The sequence below is a fragment of the Kogia breviceps genome, chromosome 3 (assembly GCF_026419965.1).
Source record: "Kogia breviceps isolate mKogBre1 chromosome 3, mKogBre1 haplotype 1, whole genome shotgun sequence".
NCBI lineage: Eukaryota > Metazoa > Chordata > Mammalia > Artiodactyla > Physeteridae > Kogia > Kogia breviceps.
In genome coordinates, this window is record NC_081312.1 from 11,454,625 (window position 1) to 11,470,658 (window position 16,034).

Here is a 16,034-nt window from a genome sequence, read left to right on the forward strand (position 1 = left end):
TTTTTTTTTTCGTTTAATATAGCTTATGGGTGATTCTATACTTGTACAGATGTTGAACTGTCATTGCCTAGGAAATAATATATGAACATAGCTTTACTCTTCTGTCCTAGTACAACCTCAGGCTTGAAAAAGACCCCTTGTCAGTTTCTCTTGGGGGTTCTAGGCTTGCCCCGGGGCTCATGGTTTAACTTTTCCCTTAGTCTGCCTGGGCTGCAGTAACAAATGTCATAGGCTGGGCACCGTAAACAACAGGCATTTATTTCTCACAGTTCTGGAGGCTGGGAAGTCCAAGATCAAGGTGCCTGCCAGTTTGGTTCCCAATGAGGGTCCACTTCCTGGTCCATAGATGGCCACCTTCTCTCTGTGTCCTCAAGTGGTGGGGAGGGAGTGCTGGTCTTTTCATCTTGTAAGGGCAGTAATCCCATTGTGGGGTCTCTGCCTTCATGACCTCATCTAACATGAAGTACCTCCCCAAAGCCCCTGTATCCCAATACCATCACATTGGGGGCTAGGGCTTTAACATGAATTTTGGGGGGACACAAGCATTCAGTCAGTAGCATCTCACCTGGCAGGGGTTGTACAGGGGTTGCCATCCACCTAAGGCTGGGGGTCCTCAGTGCATGTGGGTCTCTACCTCCTGCCCCACATGCATGTGGCCCTTAGTGGAGGTGCTGCCTCGAAGGAAGCCAACAGGTGTGCTGGCCCAGGCCTGCCACTGGCTCCTGAACCCAGCCCCAGTTTCCGGGGCATGACTGACCTGGGGCAGGTGATGGGCCTCCTTTTCCTCATCTGTAAAATGGGCACATAAGCACCCAGTTGGGAAGTTCGGGGGATCAGAGGAGGTGATGGCTGAATTGGTGGAGGTGGTCTCTGACACATGATGGGCGATCTGATTATAATTTACGCTCTTCCCCAAATAATTTTTTTTCTGCCTAGAGATGAATATTTAGAGAGCTGAATATCATCTGTGATTTCAAAACTGGTCAAAGGAAGGGGTAGCTGGTGTGGCCCCTTAAACTGGGAAGGACCAATCTTGGTTGATAACCTCCTAACCCAGCACTCTTGCTGGGGCCGGTTGAGGGGGTGGGGAGGGGGTCCTCTCTAGCTCCGCCGAGCCTGGATTTCCTCAGCTGCTTCCGTCAGAGTCTTCCTCCTTCCCAGCCCCATGTACTTCTGGGTAGGGTCCCCCACCAGCCAGCCTCTCACTCATGCTGAGCCCCAGCTGAAGGAAATGAAAGAACATCATCTTTTCTCTTGGCATTTTTGGTCCTCTGTAAAGACAGTGTCACATCATGAAAGCAAAATTTGAAGAGGCAAATCATTCCTCTACTCCTCACCGCACCACGTCTAGTTCCTTTATTGTATCTAAAGTTGCAGAGTTGAAAACATTGTATGGGTAGCTTTTTGATTTTTGCTTTCTGCACACAGCCTTGTAGTGTAAACTAATTCCATGTTGCTACAGTCTTTTTAAAAAATAAATAAATAAACTCATTTATTTATTTATTTATTTTTGGCTGCATTGGGTCTCCGTTGCTGCGCGCAGGCTTTCTCTAATTGCGGCGAGCAGGGGCTACTCTTTGTTGCGGTGCACGGGCTTCTCATTCTGGTGGCTTCTCTTGTGGAGCATGGGCTCTAGGCACGTGGGCTTCGGTAGTTGTGGCACACGGGCTCAGTAGTTGTGGTCTGCTGACTCTAGAGCGCAGGCTCAGTAGTTGTGATGCACGGGCTTAGTCGCTCCACGGCATGTGGGATCTTCCCAGACCAGGGCTCAAACCCGTGTCCCCTGCATTGGCAGGTGGATTCTTAACCACTGCGCCACCAGGGAAGTCCCGCTACAGCCTTTAGAGTGATCTTTTAAAAATTTTTATGAACTTTTATTATGAACATTTCCAACATGTATAAAAGAAAGAATAATAAAATGAACCCTCCCCCCATACCAAGTATTAACCATTATTAACTTATGGCTCATCTTGTTTTATTTATTTCCCTCGTATTATTTTGAAGAAAATCTCAGCCATAGTTCATACGTAAATAATTTAGTGTGATCCTTAAAAGCTAATGACTTACATAATCAATATGATCATGTATTTATAGTTTAATTTTCCTTTTCATAAACCAAATATCTTAAAAGATAATAAAAGTGTCATCATTCCCTCTCCCATCCCCCGCCTGCCGGCAAAAAAGCTAAGGACTTAAAACATAATCCCAATGATGTTATCCCACCTGAAAATAAAGTACAAAGAGGGTGGTCCTTTTTCATTGCTACGCGATAGCTCTGTTGGGTGTCTACACTGTGATATATTGAGCTATAATCTTATGATTGAATATTTAGATTATTTCCAGTTTTCTTGCTGGTGTGGACAGTGCTTCATTGGATATCATTGTGAATATAATTGCCTTCCTTCCCTTTCTGATTCCATTACGTGTAAGTAAGAGTTTTATCAGTTATTGTTGAATAACAAACCATCCCCAGCATAGCGCCTTGAAACTGTAACCGCTCGTGAGCTCACTGCTCTGCAGCATGGCGGTTCGGGCTGGGCTCCCTTGTGTATCTGCGGTCAGCGGCCGGTCACTCAGGATCTCTGCTTCTGTGGCTTGGCCTCTGCTCAGCCAGGGTGATGGGGGTGACCTGGCCATGGGTGTCTCATCGCCCAGCAGGCTGCCTGGGTGTGTACTCTTATCCAGGGGGCAGGGGTCCAAGACAGTGGGCGTTTCCAAGGCCTCTAGAGGCCTGGTCTCTCCACCACAGTCTGTTGGCCAAACAAGGTTCAAGGCCCACCCGGATTCAAAGGGGTGAGAAAAATGAACTTCACCTCTTTCTTTTCTTTTCTCTTTTCTTTTCTTTTTTTTTTTTTTTAGTACATAAATGGAATTTACTGAGGGAAATATTGAGGCTGTCACATAAATCACCTGTTTCTGTAGAACAGTTGCTTCTTAACCTTTCTTAGAGGTTGTGGAGATCTTTGAGATTCTGATGAAAGCTATAGATCCTATTCTGAAGAAATGACATGTAATAATACACATATACCAAAACACAGAGAATGCCACAGGCTCTCTGAAGCAAAGGTTCTGTGGATCCCAGGTGAAAGCTGCTTGTTTGACACACTTGGCCTAGATTTTCAGGAAGGACGATGTGTAAGCATTCTTTAGAACAATCATCTTGTAAGATTTCTACAAGATAATCCACCAACGAGCAATTCCATGGTCACATAAGTTTGGGGAGCAGTGCATACCTGGAGATTTAAAACACACAATAGCATATTAGAAATTCTAAGACATCTTGCCAGAAAGAAACCTTATTGTCTTTTTTTTTTTTTTTTTTCTGGTACGCGGGCCTCTCACTGCCGTGGCCTCTCCCGTTGCGGAGCACAGGCTCCGGACGCACAGGCTCAGCGGCCATGGCTCACGGGCCCAGCTGCTCCGCGGCATGTGGGATCTTCCCGGACCGGGGCACGAACCCATGTCCCCTGCATCAACAGGCGGACTCCCAACCACTGCGCCACCAGGGAAGCCCGACCTTATTGTCTTTGACTTAGCGTTTTGCGTTTGACATGTTAGCATCTCAGAGAAGACATTTTGGGAGACACAGCTTGGTCCAGTATCCACTCCGTGACTTATTAGCTTTGTGACCTTCGGCAAAGAGCTTAACTGTGTGAACTTCGGTTTTCTCGTCTGTGAAATTGGGACAATGATACTAATGCCACTCTGTTGGCTTGGTCGCAGCAGCAAAGTCATTGCAAGGGGTGCGGATGGCCAGAATGGAAAAGGCCCCGTCCTTTGGAGCTCTGGTCCACGGAGGGAGGTGTGTGTGCGTAACAGAAATGTCAACCAGTGAGTTAAAGGGGTGATTTCAGGAGGGAACAGGAAATGAAGTGATAACAGTGATGTGAAGCCGTCTGGGGACTGTCCCTAGGGTGGTGAGAGAAGGCCTTTCTAAAGGAGAGACTCCTTCTGTGACCTGACTGGTCAGAAAGAAGCAAGCTGTGGAGAGTCTGGAGCATCTCAGGCAGGGGGAGGAGCCAGTGCAAAGGCCCTGGGGTGCCTTAGGGCCAAGGAGCTTGGTGTGTTTGTGGAGCAGCAGGGAAGAGAGCTTGGCTGGAGCCAGGCTTGTGAGGTGTGAGGGAGGGAGCAATAGAGGGAGGTGGAGCCAGATTCTTCAGGGCTGCCCATGCCCTGGTGGCGTGCAGCTTGAGTCTTGCGTGAGAGGGGACGGCAAAGACTCCCATCAAATCACCCCACAATGTAGTCCTTGAACATCGATGACCTCTTTAAAAGCTTTGGGCGGTGTTCAGAGCTCCAGGGCAAGGTGTTCAGGCTGTCTGTGCCTATTATCCTTGAGGGTGTTAAATGTCAGCTGAAAAGCATTGGCTCCTTGCGCCCCTGGGCCAGTGCTCAGCCCTCAGGTGGGTGAGGACCTGTGTGTGTGACTGTGTCCTGGAGCAGGCCGTCCTCCTGGCTGGGCCGTCACAGGGACACTTCTGTACGCTTGGGCAGCCTGGGCTCCCCTCCCTCCAGCTGAATAACAAAGTGCCCAGAGCCGGCTTTGGAAGGAGGGACCTGGGTTTCAACCTTGCTTCTGCCACTTTCTAGCTCTGTCTTTTGGGGCAAGTTGTTGAACTTCTCTCTTGAGCCTCAGTTCCTACGTCTGTAGGATAAGCAGAGCACTTTTCAACATTCACAGTTGATGTGTCAGTTGAAATAACGAATGTAAAGCCCTGTCGTTCACCGCTTGCCGCATTTATTTATTTATAAATGTTAGAAGTACCCCATCCCAGGTTTCTTGGTAAACGGGAGGCAGATGGTATTAAAGTTGTGGAGGCAGTGTTACCGGGTGGTGCTGTGGGTCTGGGTCAGAGCCGGTACTAGGCTGGGAGCACCCAGGAGCTCAGGTGGGTGCGGGAGATAGAAGCGTTGAAGGGTTAGGCTAGTTATATGCTCATGTCGGAACAGCGGTAGCAGTGGGGGGCGGGGGCAGTTTTCTCCGTCTAGGAGGATCCAGGAAGGCTTCCGTTGGGTCTTTGAGGGTCGAGAGGAGCTCACTGGACAGAGGAGTGTGTATTTAAGGAAGTCCACGTAGCGAGCCGGCATGTGGGAAGGTGTGATCTGTGAGGTCAGGGGTCCTCAAACAGGGACTCTGGACGTGTCGGGTCAGGGGCAGATGGGGGCTGCAGAGAGCCACTGGAAGCCTGGGCTGATGAGCAACCAGAGAGCAGTGAGGTGGGGTACAGGGGAAGGAGCACCCCTGATCCTGATCCGCACTCTGTGAGCGGCAGGTATGGCTGTGCAGGTGAACAGGTGTGGTGAGGAGCCTGGAGCCTGGAGGTCCCCCCCCCTCGCCCCCGCCGCCCCCGTCCCTGACTCAGATTCTGGCTGCCCTGCTGGGAGGTCCTTGCAAGTCTCTAAGCTTCTCTTGGGGATGGTGACCGTCACTTCCCTTTCAGGGCCAGTGGGTGGACGAGAGGTCCACGGATGGCACTTAGCACATGGCAAGCACTTGATGATGAAATGGTGGCTTTTAAACTGGGTCCTGGAGGCCGAGCCCGTCTGACAGCCTCTTGTTGATTTCGGCGAGGGGTGGTGTGCAGGGGTGAGGGGACGTCCCTCTTAGCCTCCTCTGAGCTGTGGGCACAGATGAGTTTCCAGAGCAGACCGACAGATACAGCCCTGCTGCTTGTTTCCTTTCTTTCCCATTGCGAAGCATCGCAGAGCGGCTACCTTCCTCTGTCTGCCTCCATCCCCTGCCTGGCAGCGCCCCCCCCTGCTCCTCCCCCTCCCCCTCCCCCGGCCCCCGGCCTCTGGGAGGAGGGGAGGAGGAGACCCCACAGGCCCTCAGGCCTGAAGCCAAGGAGGAAATGGAGGCTGGAGGCTCTTGCCGAGGCTAAGTGACCTCTACTGGACCCCTCAGGGTTAGAGCTGGGTGACCCCCAGAGCCTCCCTGCTGGGAGGGGTGGAGCGAGGCCATGGACGCTGGAGGGAGCGTCCCAGGAGCCCAGCGCAGTGCAGTCCGTCTGGACGTTGGCATTTGGGGCAGGCTTGAGTCAAGGTCAGGTGGCACAGGACCCTGTGAGCCATCCCTCAGGGAGTCTGGGCCTGTCCCAAAGGCTGTGGGAGCCCCAGCAGGCATGGGAGCTGGGCTATTGGCCGACTCCCATGGAGCACAGATCAGAGGTGTGCTCTGGTCGGGGGGAGGGGGAGGCACCGATGGTTGTCCAGGCAAGAGGTGACGGGGGTCCAGAGGGTGCGGTGGCAGATGGAGGTGAACTGGGCTGGTGGCTGGGGACGCGTGAGGACCTCATGCTCAGGGTGTGGCAGGAGCCCGCCTGCCCCAGGCCCACTGAGCAGAATCTGCGTTGTGGCGGGGTCCTCGGGAGGTGCCTGTGCACGTGACACACTCATGTCTGAGAAGCGCTGGGTGGAAACCTGCTGACCCCTGGGTGTGGGGCTGGGGGAGGGAAGGGGGAATGAGGCCAAGGCCCCACCATGTAGGGACAGTGGGGGAGGGAGTTGTGTTGGATTTGGGGTGTTCATTGCACTCAGGTTCCTCACTGGGGTAGTTGAAGGCCTAGAGGACTTTCTGCGAAGGGCTGAGAGCAGCGGGCAGCTCTGCTCTTGGGGCTCCAGAACCGGGGGGCCTGTCCTCTGTGAGTGAGGTTGGGCCTGCCCCCCAGACTTGGGTGCTTGTTCATCTGCCTGCCCGGTCAGGAAGTGGGCATTGAGTCCGTAGGTGCATGGCTGTGGGTCGTGGAAGTAAAGAGAGTCCTGGGACTTCCCTGGTGGCGCAGTGGTTAAGAATCCGCCTGCCAATGCAGAGGACACGGGTTTGAGCCCCAGTCCGGGAAGATCCCACATGCCGCGGAGCAACTAAGCCCGTGCGCCACAACTACCGAGTCTGCGCTTCAGAGCCCGCGAGCCATGACTGCTGAGCCCACATGCCACAACTACGGAAGCCCACGTGCCTAGAGCTTGTGCTCCGCAACAAGAGAAGCCACTGCAGTGAGAAGCCTGCGCACCGCAACGCAGAGTAGCCCCCACTCACTGCAACTAGAGAAAGCCCACGCGCAGCAACGAAGACCCAATGCAGCCATAAATAAATAAATGAATGAATGAATGAATTAAAAATAAAAGAAGTAAAGAGAGTCCTGCTTTTATGAGTGTCATTTTGGGGGCAACAGGTGGTGGCAAGTGTGAAGAGGAGAGAGCTGGGGGTGGGGAGCCCTGCCCTGTGGGGACAGGCTCGGAGGGGCAGATCAGGGGGTGTGTGGAACTCTCTGAGGTTTGTCCTTGTGCCTCTGTGGGCATCTGAATCGCGGATCTAATCACAGCATTGTCAGGAAGACGTTTGGGAAGGCTGACCTCAGGTTGACTTGCTCCAGAGGCTTTCTAACCAGAGGCTAGGTAGTTGAAAGAGACTCTACATGCAGCGAAGTGTTATTTTTTTATTTTCAGAGAATATAAATGTATTGAAATAGACAATATAGTCACACGATTCAAATCAAAAGGCAAGAAAGGACTTAGAGTGCAAAGGGTCTCGTCCTAGCTGTGCCTCTTCACCCCAGCTTCCCCCTTGGAATTGTTCCTAGTTTTTTTTTGTGTGTGTGTGTGGTACGTGGGCCTCTCACTGCTGTGGCCTCTCCCGTTGCGGAGCACAGGCTCCGGACGCGCAGTCTCAGCGGCCATGGCTCACGGGCCCAGCCGCTCCGCGGCATGTGGGATCCTCCCGGACTGGGGCACGAACCCGTGTCCCCTGCATCGGCAGGCGGACTCCCAACCACTGCACCTCCAGGGAAGCCCTGTTCCTAGTTTTTTATGCTTCCAGGATATTCTACCAAATGCAAGCAAACACGTGTGCACACCTATATCCATATTTACATAAATACACACACACACACACACATATGCATATTTATTTATTTGAAAGTCTTGTTGATTTGAACCAAGCCCGTGTCCAGGAAGATCCACACCCTTGCTCACAGATTTCTGTAGCTCAGGGCTCCTCCGCCTTCATATGATTGACATTTCGGGCTGGACCCTTCTGCTCGTTCGGGGCTGTCCTGTGGATTGTGGAATGTAGCAGCGTCCCCGGCCTCCAGCCACTGGGTGCCAGCCCTTCGCCCCATTGTGACAACCAAAAATGTCTCCAGGCATTGCCATACGTCCCCTGAGACAAAATCGCTTCTGGTGAGAACCACCGCTAGGCTGGCTTTGTTGCCACCCAGCCACCAGGTGTGGGTCTGGCCTGCTCTGGTGGCCGCCCTGGTGGCTCACTGTCCTCGCACATCCGTCGAGGCCCGCATGGCAGTGTGCTTGTGGGCACTCCGTGTGGCTGCTTCTCTGGCCTGAGGGTCATGGCTCTCCTGTTCCCTTGTGGGACACCCTGAACCTATCCCTTTATACTTTTCCAAACCTCAATTTTCTCATCTTTGAAATGGGGCTCCTACAGCCTTTCCCTTCTTTGGGTGCCGCTGGTGCAGACCGGGGATGCCAATGTGGTGCCCCCACCTCCTGAGTTCCAGGCTCATCCTGGGTGTGACCTCCCTGTGACCTCAAGTCCCTCTCAGTTCTGGGCCTTGGTTTGGTTCTTGTGTATAAAATGGGGACCCTAGGGGGCAGAGGGCCCAGAGCTAAGAGGCATCCCCCGGGGAGAGAGGGGAATAGTGGAAGTCAGCCGCCCAGCCAGAGCCCGTGGCGTTTTAAAACCCAGAGTCCCGAAGAGGGTTGTGTGCCAAGGTTGGGGAGAGCCGGGCTGCGGGCTGAGGTCAGAGTGCACGCTGGCCTGGCAGCTCTGCCAGGAGGGGCACACTGCGGAGCTTGGAGCAGCCCCTTCTCCACCAACCCCCGAGCCCAGCAAGCACTCAGGTGACAAGAGTGTGGAGTTTGGACTCAGGCTGAACTGGGTTTGCATCCCTGCTCCTCAGCCACTAGCCGAAGAGGTCGTGTAGCCTTTCAGAGGGTCAGGCTCCACGTCTGTAGAGCCGGCAGTGCTGTTCTGAGGCTTCAGTGGGAGAGGGAGGCTTGTTGACTGGCTGTCCGGGTGTCATTCAGTCCTCAGCACACTGTGAATTACACTCCATTGTCATGCCCAGTTTACAGATGGGAAAACTGAGGCACAGGGTAGAGCACCTGGGTGTAGGAGGCATACAGAGACTGAAGCTGTCCTTGTTATTATTAACTGGCTGCTCTTGGGATTTGAGTCTGAACATCAAAGAACCTAAAGATAGAGAAAAAAAAGAAGAAAGATGTGCCTCTTGCCTTCTTGGGGGAGGCCCTGAGCCAGATGTGGAGGGGAGTCGGGCTGGTTCTGGGCTGGGTTTCCTGGGCTGGTGCTTCCCCTGGGCAGCTGGGAATGCTTCTCGGGGAGCACTGGTGCCCCTGTTGGCTTCGTTATTTTTTGCCTGCAGGGGCCTGGATGATCTGTGCTGGTGGTAAAACATTCCTTGGGCTGACATTGTAATCACACTGCAAGGGACGCTTGAAATTATATTCGCATTTGGGAAGCTAATTTTAAATAACGTTTTTCTTTCATAATTATATGCAATCAGCCAGCCAGTGTTATTGGGGGTTCTCTTTTTCCCTCAGCCAAGAGACCATCTGCTTTTCTCTTCCTGCCCCTCCTCCCAGCATGCAGTAGGCCACCTCCCTGAGAGAGGGACCACCAGCCCTTGGCTGTCTAGAGGCCCAAATGAAACCTTTCTTTGGTGACTGATGCGGCAGCAGGAGAGAAGTGGAGGGTGGTGCAGGCTCTGGCTTGGGCGACTGGATGGGTGGGAGTGTTTGCTTTCAAGATTGAGGCCCAGGTTGGTGGAGAAGGTGATAGAATATGATGTGTTGGTTTGGATGTTGTAGGATTCTGTGGATGCAAGTGACAGAAAACCCAATTCAGATGAGCTTAAGCAAAAAGAAAATTTTTTGGCTCAGGGAAGCAAATGGTACAAAAAAAGCCCCTCAGGGCCCCAGACACACCTCCTGCCCCTCTCGATCCTCACCATGGATCAGCCTCCACAATCTTTTCTGAGTTCTTCAGCTGCTCTAAACTCTTTCTACCTCAGGACCTTTGCACATGCTGTTCCTGCTGCTTTGCAGGCTCTTCCCCCCACCACACATCTGGCTGCTCCTCAGCCTTTTGGTCTCAGCACAGTCCCCCCTTCTCTGTCAGTCCCTCGAGTGTTCCTTTCAGAACATGCCACAGCTTGTTGTACTACTTCAGTTGTTTGCTTGTCCACCCTCCCCTCTATGCTGTAAGCTCCTTGAGGACTGTGTGTTTCCACCATGCTGGGCATGTGGTAGGTGCTCAAGAAATAGGCATGAGGGCTTCCCTGGTGGCGCAGTGGTTGAGAGTCCGCCTGCCGATGCAGGGGATGCGGGTTCGTGCCCCGGTCTGGGAAGATCCCACATGCTGTGGAGCGGCTGGGCCCATGAGCCATGGCCGCTGAGGCTGCGCGTCCGGAGCCTGTGCTCCCCAACGGGAGAGGCCGCAACAGTGAGAGGACCGCCTACTGCAAAAAAAGAAAAGAAATAGGCATGAAATAAATGAATGAGTAAAAGAATGCCTTGGATGGAAAGCAAGCCATCAGGAGGAATCTGGTTTAAGAAAACCTTGGCCAAAAAAAAAAGACAAACAGCCTCCTCTCCCCACCTCCTGCAAACTGGACCCATTCTTATCTATCTTGAGTTCTTCTCCTGGCAATTAAGGGCATTCCTGGAGAACTGTCCAGCAGGTTAACATCCTGACTCAGGGAAGTGGGCCGCCCCCCCACTCCCCAACAAGGACTGGAACAGAGTGGGCTGTGTACATTGTCCTTAGGTAAGGGGGCACCCAGATCAGGAGAAGGCACTCTTTACTGGCCCTTCCAGTTGGGGTTTATCTCCTTGGGCTCCTCGGCCACCTTCTTCTTGGGCTGCCCTCTGTGTGAGGAAGAGGCTTCCAGTGCTGTGGATGGTGGGCAGGGGTGGGGATGTTCCAGCGTGGGCAGGTGGGGGAGGGCATGGAGCCAGGTGTGCTGGGAGGAGACGGGGTGCATGAGGAGGTGGGCACCTGCTGCAGAGCTCTTGAATGCTGGGGGTGTGGCGAGGGCAACTGAAGGAGTGGGGGGCAGGGAGGGGATGAGTCACGTCTTAGATGTAGAGGGTCACAGGCTGGACCCCTGGGGGGTGGGCAGGGTCGGCAGGATGGTGGCCTATGGTCCTGGTGGCCCTCGGGACGGAGGCCCGTGTCTCTTGGGGCGTGGAGGCTGACCTTTAATGGCACTGAAGCGTTCTTCTCCTCTGGCTGGACTCGGGGCTTCCTCTTTTTGGTGTTTCTCACTTCTGCCCGGGGCCCCGGCTCTTGGCTTCGGGTTGGCGGCTGCTGTGACACCCTGCGTGGGTCTCTCGGAGGGATTTCTCGGGCTGTTTGGGGCCTGTTGCCATGGCTCCCAGCTGCAGAGCCTGGCAGGGTGGGAGGCCGGGCAGGAAGGAGGTGGGGCACGTGCCTGCCTGCAGAGAGGAGGCTCTGGGGCTTCAGCCTTTGGTGGTGGGGCCCTCGGAGGCCCCGGACTCATTCTCTCCTCCTCGGGGGTGCCCAGATGGCCGATAGCTCCTTCTCCTTGGGGGTCAGAAACCTTTAGAGATGGGGAAGGCTTCCTAAGACATTAGCCCCATCCCCTTCCCCATGTACCTGTCTCCCCTCTGTGACACGGGCAGCCAGCCTTGGCTTGAATCCGTCCCACCACGGGGCAGTCACCACCTGCCTGGACAGCCTTCCTTGGGGAGCCGGCAGCCTCTTCTACAGTTGAGCCAAAATCTGCTTCCTTGTCCCTCTGCTTTGTAGGAAGGGTTCCTCCTGCTTGCAAAGTGTGGATTTTAGGTGACACAGTGGCCAGAAGGAGCTGTCAGCCCCTTGGAGAGGGGAAAACAGGCGTGCTGGCTCCCCTTCCCCCTGGCCCTTGGGTGACCCAGGCGTGTCCTGTCCCCACTGCACAGTGGTCTCGGGATGCCTGTGGCCAGTCACAGCTCCTCAGGAAGCCCCTTCTGGGCTGTTGGCCCTCAGGCCTCCCAGAGGCCTGACACCCGTCCTCCAGGCTCCTGGGGGTCAGGGGTCTGAGGAAGGATTTCAGCCCAGACTTGGGGCAGTGGCTGGGCCGGGGTGGGGAGGAGAGGCAGATCTGTCCAGAACAACTCCTCCTCCGGAATTCCCAGAAGCTTCACCCCTAGCAGACCTGGCTGGACCCGCACCCTCATAGATCACTGGACAAGGATGGTCTTTGCCGACAGACCAGACCTTAGACTGTGGTTCTGCTGTGGCTTGTTTGCTGTGAGTCTTTGGGTGAGTTCCTTTTCTTTTCTTTCCTTTTCTTTCTTTCTTTTTCTTTTTTCAATACATATGTATTTTTTCCATCTTTATTGAGGTATAGTTGACAAAGTTGTAATATATTTAGAGTATATGGTGTGATGATTCGATATTCCGCATTGTGGAAGGATTAGTTGAGTTAATTAACACATCTATCCCCTCACATATTTACTCCCCTTCCTTTTCTTGGTGAAAACAGTTAAGTTCTACTCTCAGCAAATTTCAGTTATATAATACAGTATTGTCAACTATAGTCACTGTATTATTCATTCGATCCTCAGACCATATTCTTCTGATAACTGAAAGTTTGTCTCTTTACCAACCTCTCCCCATTTCCTCCTGCCCCCAGCCCCACCCCCAGACCCTGGAAACCACCATTTTGTTCTCTGTTTCTTTGAGTTTGATTTTTTTTTTTTTTAAAGATTCTACTTAGGAGTGATACCATGCAGTATTTGTCCTCTCTCTGGCTTTTTTCACTCAGCATAATGTTTGGGTGAGTTTCTTAACCTCTCTAAATGTCCTCACTTGAAAAAAATAGGACAGTCACACCCCCTAATGCAGCCTTTGAAATGAATGCTAAGTGGCCATTGTTACGCATCTCATAGGCGCCTCTTGGCCCCCGCCTCCTACCCCTGCCTCTTCCTCCATCCCCTTTTTCCTTGAGTGGGGGGTGAGGGGCTCAGGAATTACAGGTGTTGCCAATCATTTGTTTGGGTTGTGTCCAGGCCTTTGGAACCTTCCCTGAAATTTGAGGGTCTCAGAGGCACCAGATGAAGCCACTGCCTGTTTCTAGAGTTTGCTGCTCAGTGCATCTGAAGTGGGCAGGGGCCAGGGCCTGATACCCTGGCCTGTAAAAGGGGGCTCTGCAGGCCCTCTCTGGCCCCGGTGAGCCTAGGTGCTGGGCTCAGGCTCCCAATACCTCAGTTTGAGGAGGGTCTTTTGCATCCACTTGGCAGCTTGGAGCCGTGGCCTTCGCTGGAGCCAAGTGGCCTTGGAGCGGAGGGTGGGGCGGCCTAGGTGGTCTGGGCATTTCTCATAGACCTTGAGGTGGACCCAAGGGTCAGGAATATCACCCCTTCCCCCAATTTACAACTAAGCCTTCCAGGCCTGGGGCCTTAGGTCTTCGCCATCCAGGCCCTGGGTGCCTCTTCCCGTCAGGGACCCATGTCAGTGTTTGGTTGCCCCTTTGGAGTCCTGTGGGCACCGTGCGGGCTGAGCCCCAGCCTCCTCCTTGGTGACTCTCGAGACCCCCAACGAACCTCTGGACAAATCATACTCTGCCACCAGCCCACACGTGGGCACTTTGAGAGAGTGTCTGAGACTCTGGGGTGGCAGAGCTGCGAGAGCCTTGCTGTTGGGATAGACAGAATAATGTCCCCTTCCGCCCACTTGTCCTCAGAACCTGTGAATATGGTCCCTTACGTAGCAAAGGGACTTTGCAGATGTGATTAAGGTCAAGGATCTTGAGATGGGAGGCTATCCTGGATTATCTGGGAGGGCCCAGTGTCATCACAGGGGTCCTTATAAGAGGAGGGTCGGAGGGAGATGTGACAGTGGAAGCAGAAGTCAGAATGATGTGGCCACAAGCCAAGGAATGCAGGCAGCTTCTAGAACTGGAAATGGCAGAGGCATGTTTTCTCCCCAGAGCCTCCAGAAGGAGCACGGCCCTGCTGACCCATTTTTAGACTCCTGACCTTCAGAGCTGCGAGAGAATACATTTGTGTTATTTTCAGCCCTACTTTGTAGTAATTTGTTACAACAGCAATAGGAGATGAATATACTGTTCTGACGTACCCAGCCAGGCTCTGACTCCCTGCCCTTAGTCACAGACCAGTGGGTAAGGTTGTTACTTGACTCCCTGGGTCTGTCTTCCCACCCCCTATCCTGCAAGTAGTTGGGGGTTGGGGAGGTATTTGAAGAAGGTGCTTGTGGTTTAAGTTTTCAGAGATTGGGGATGGGGCTAACCTCACCTTTGCTTTGACGTGACAGCAGCCTTGGTGCTTGTGGCAGAGGGGTCCAGGGAACCCCAGTGCCCAGAGGCCCTGGCATTGCCCTGGCTGTAGCTGGTGCTTGGCAGCCTTCTTCCGGCACGCCTTGGCAGTCCCCCTCCTGGCCACCCCTGGGGCTCAGCTCAAGCAGCAGTCTTCAGAAACCTGCCCGTGCTCACCGCCATCCCCCAGGGGCTTGCTGTGTTCAAGGGCCCCGTGGCCACCGGCACCTCTAGGCAGGGCTTGTGGCTTGGGGGTCCCTCTGTTCCCAGGCCAGCCCAGAGCTGGTTGGAGAAGGCCAGCAAATGTTTGATGACAGTCAGACGGGGAACTCTGTGCTCCTGTGCTTGGAGTTCCAGCACAGTGGCAGGGCCAAGATTCCCCCCACCCCCCAACCGTGGTGGCTCAAAGCAGCCTTCTCTTGGTCTTGGATTCCAGCCCTCGGGCAGGAGGGAGCTTTCAGTTGTAAGGGAGTGCTAGCGGCAGGATCTGGGTGGATGGAGATATTTAATCTTCTCTGGAATGCAGCCTGTAAAAGTGTCAGCATCCCAGAAGCAGTCCTGGGACACACACTTGTGCAGTTATTTTGAGAGCGTCTGCTACCTTGAGGATAGGTGCTAAAAACAATTCAGAACTTCTTGGGCAGCCTTCTCCCTCCCACAGTGGGTCCAAAGGGCCGAAACATCAGCACAGGGATTCCTGTCTCCCTTCCTGCTGGAGCTTACTTTGTTCATTGGGCTGATGTTAAAGAGACTTCGCATTCCTGGGAATAAGAAACTGCTCTGAAGAGAACCGACTGAGTCATTAGCCCTGAGGCAGGTCGACTGATGGCTGGGGCTGGGGGTGGGGGAAAGCGCTGGAACCAACCCTTCTGATGCCCCTGTGGGTCTCCCGCTCCTAGAGCCCATCCTTAATTATGAGAGGGAAAAATTTTAGCACCTGCAAGCGGGTAGTGAAAGACCTAAAAAGAATTTCAAGTAGAGAATTTTTATATTGAAAAGTGGAGGCGTTAAGGGAATTTCAACATTTATTTTCAGAGGAAAAGTCGGGGCTATTTCTAATCTGAAACGTGACACTTTGGATGCAGCAGAACACATTCTTGGGTAATCTCCACCCCTGCCTCAGTTTCCCCACCCTGAAAGTTGAGGGGGTGGGGTTTTAAAGTGCCTCAGCCCCTGTGCTGCCATGTGCCTCCATAGCAAAGGCCTTTTGGCCCTGGTGGTTCTGTTTTCCTCCTGGAGATGCCGGAAAGGTGAGTCACTAGCTCTGCCTCTTGCCCACATCCTGGGTTCATGAGGAAAAGCCACTTCCAGGCGTCCCATGGGCTCGTTCTAGGTCGGAAGGGACATGCTGACTCATGCCACTGCGGGGACCCTCTGGCCCACCTCCTGCAGGTGGGGCACCTAGTATGGGGGGAGGTCTTCAGTTACCGGGGGTGGTGACTGTCCAGTCAGGGGAAGGGTTTTACATTCCCCCCGACCTCCCCCCACGCCCCCCCCCCCCTCCAAGAGAAAAAGACATATCCTAGCTTCCAGTTTATCTGGTTCTTTCTTGGAGCTGTCCAAGCAATTCAAATATTTGCACTGGCTTTAAAATTCTCTTCGTATGTTGCCTTTGTATTGGGCCATTTCGATCTCTGGCACTGCTAAGAGAAGACAAATCCAAATTACGAAGCCATCGACAAGTGAACCAGGCTGCTGAGGATGCAGACGGGCAGGGGC

At 53.5% G+C, this 16,034-nt stretch overlaps 1 protein-coding gene across 5 annotated transcripts in view; it reads left to right on the forward strand.

Annotated features, from left to right (window-relative positions):
• The window catches only part of ITPK1 (inositol-tetrakisphosphate 1-kinase), a 164,152-nt gene that overhangs the window by 16,556 nt on the left and 131,562 nt on the right, over window positions 1–16,034 (forward strand). The window contains exon 1 of one of the 5 annotated variants that reach the window (XM_067027865.1): window positions 11,506–12,301. The exons of the other annotated variants lie outside the window; for them this stretch is intronic. The gene's annotated coding sequence lies outside the window, so the exon portion shown is untranslated. Of the gene's footprint in view, window positions 1–11,505; window positions 12,302–16,034 lie in introns of those variants that run through there. 5 annotated transcript variants of the gene reach the window in all.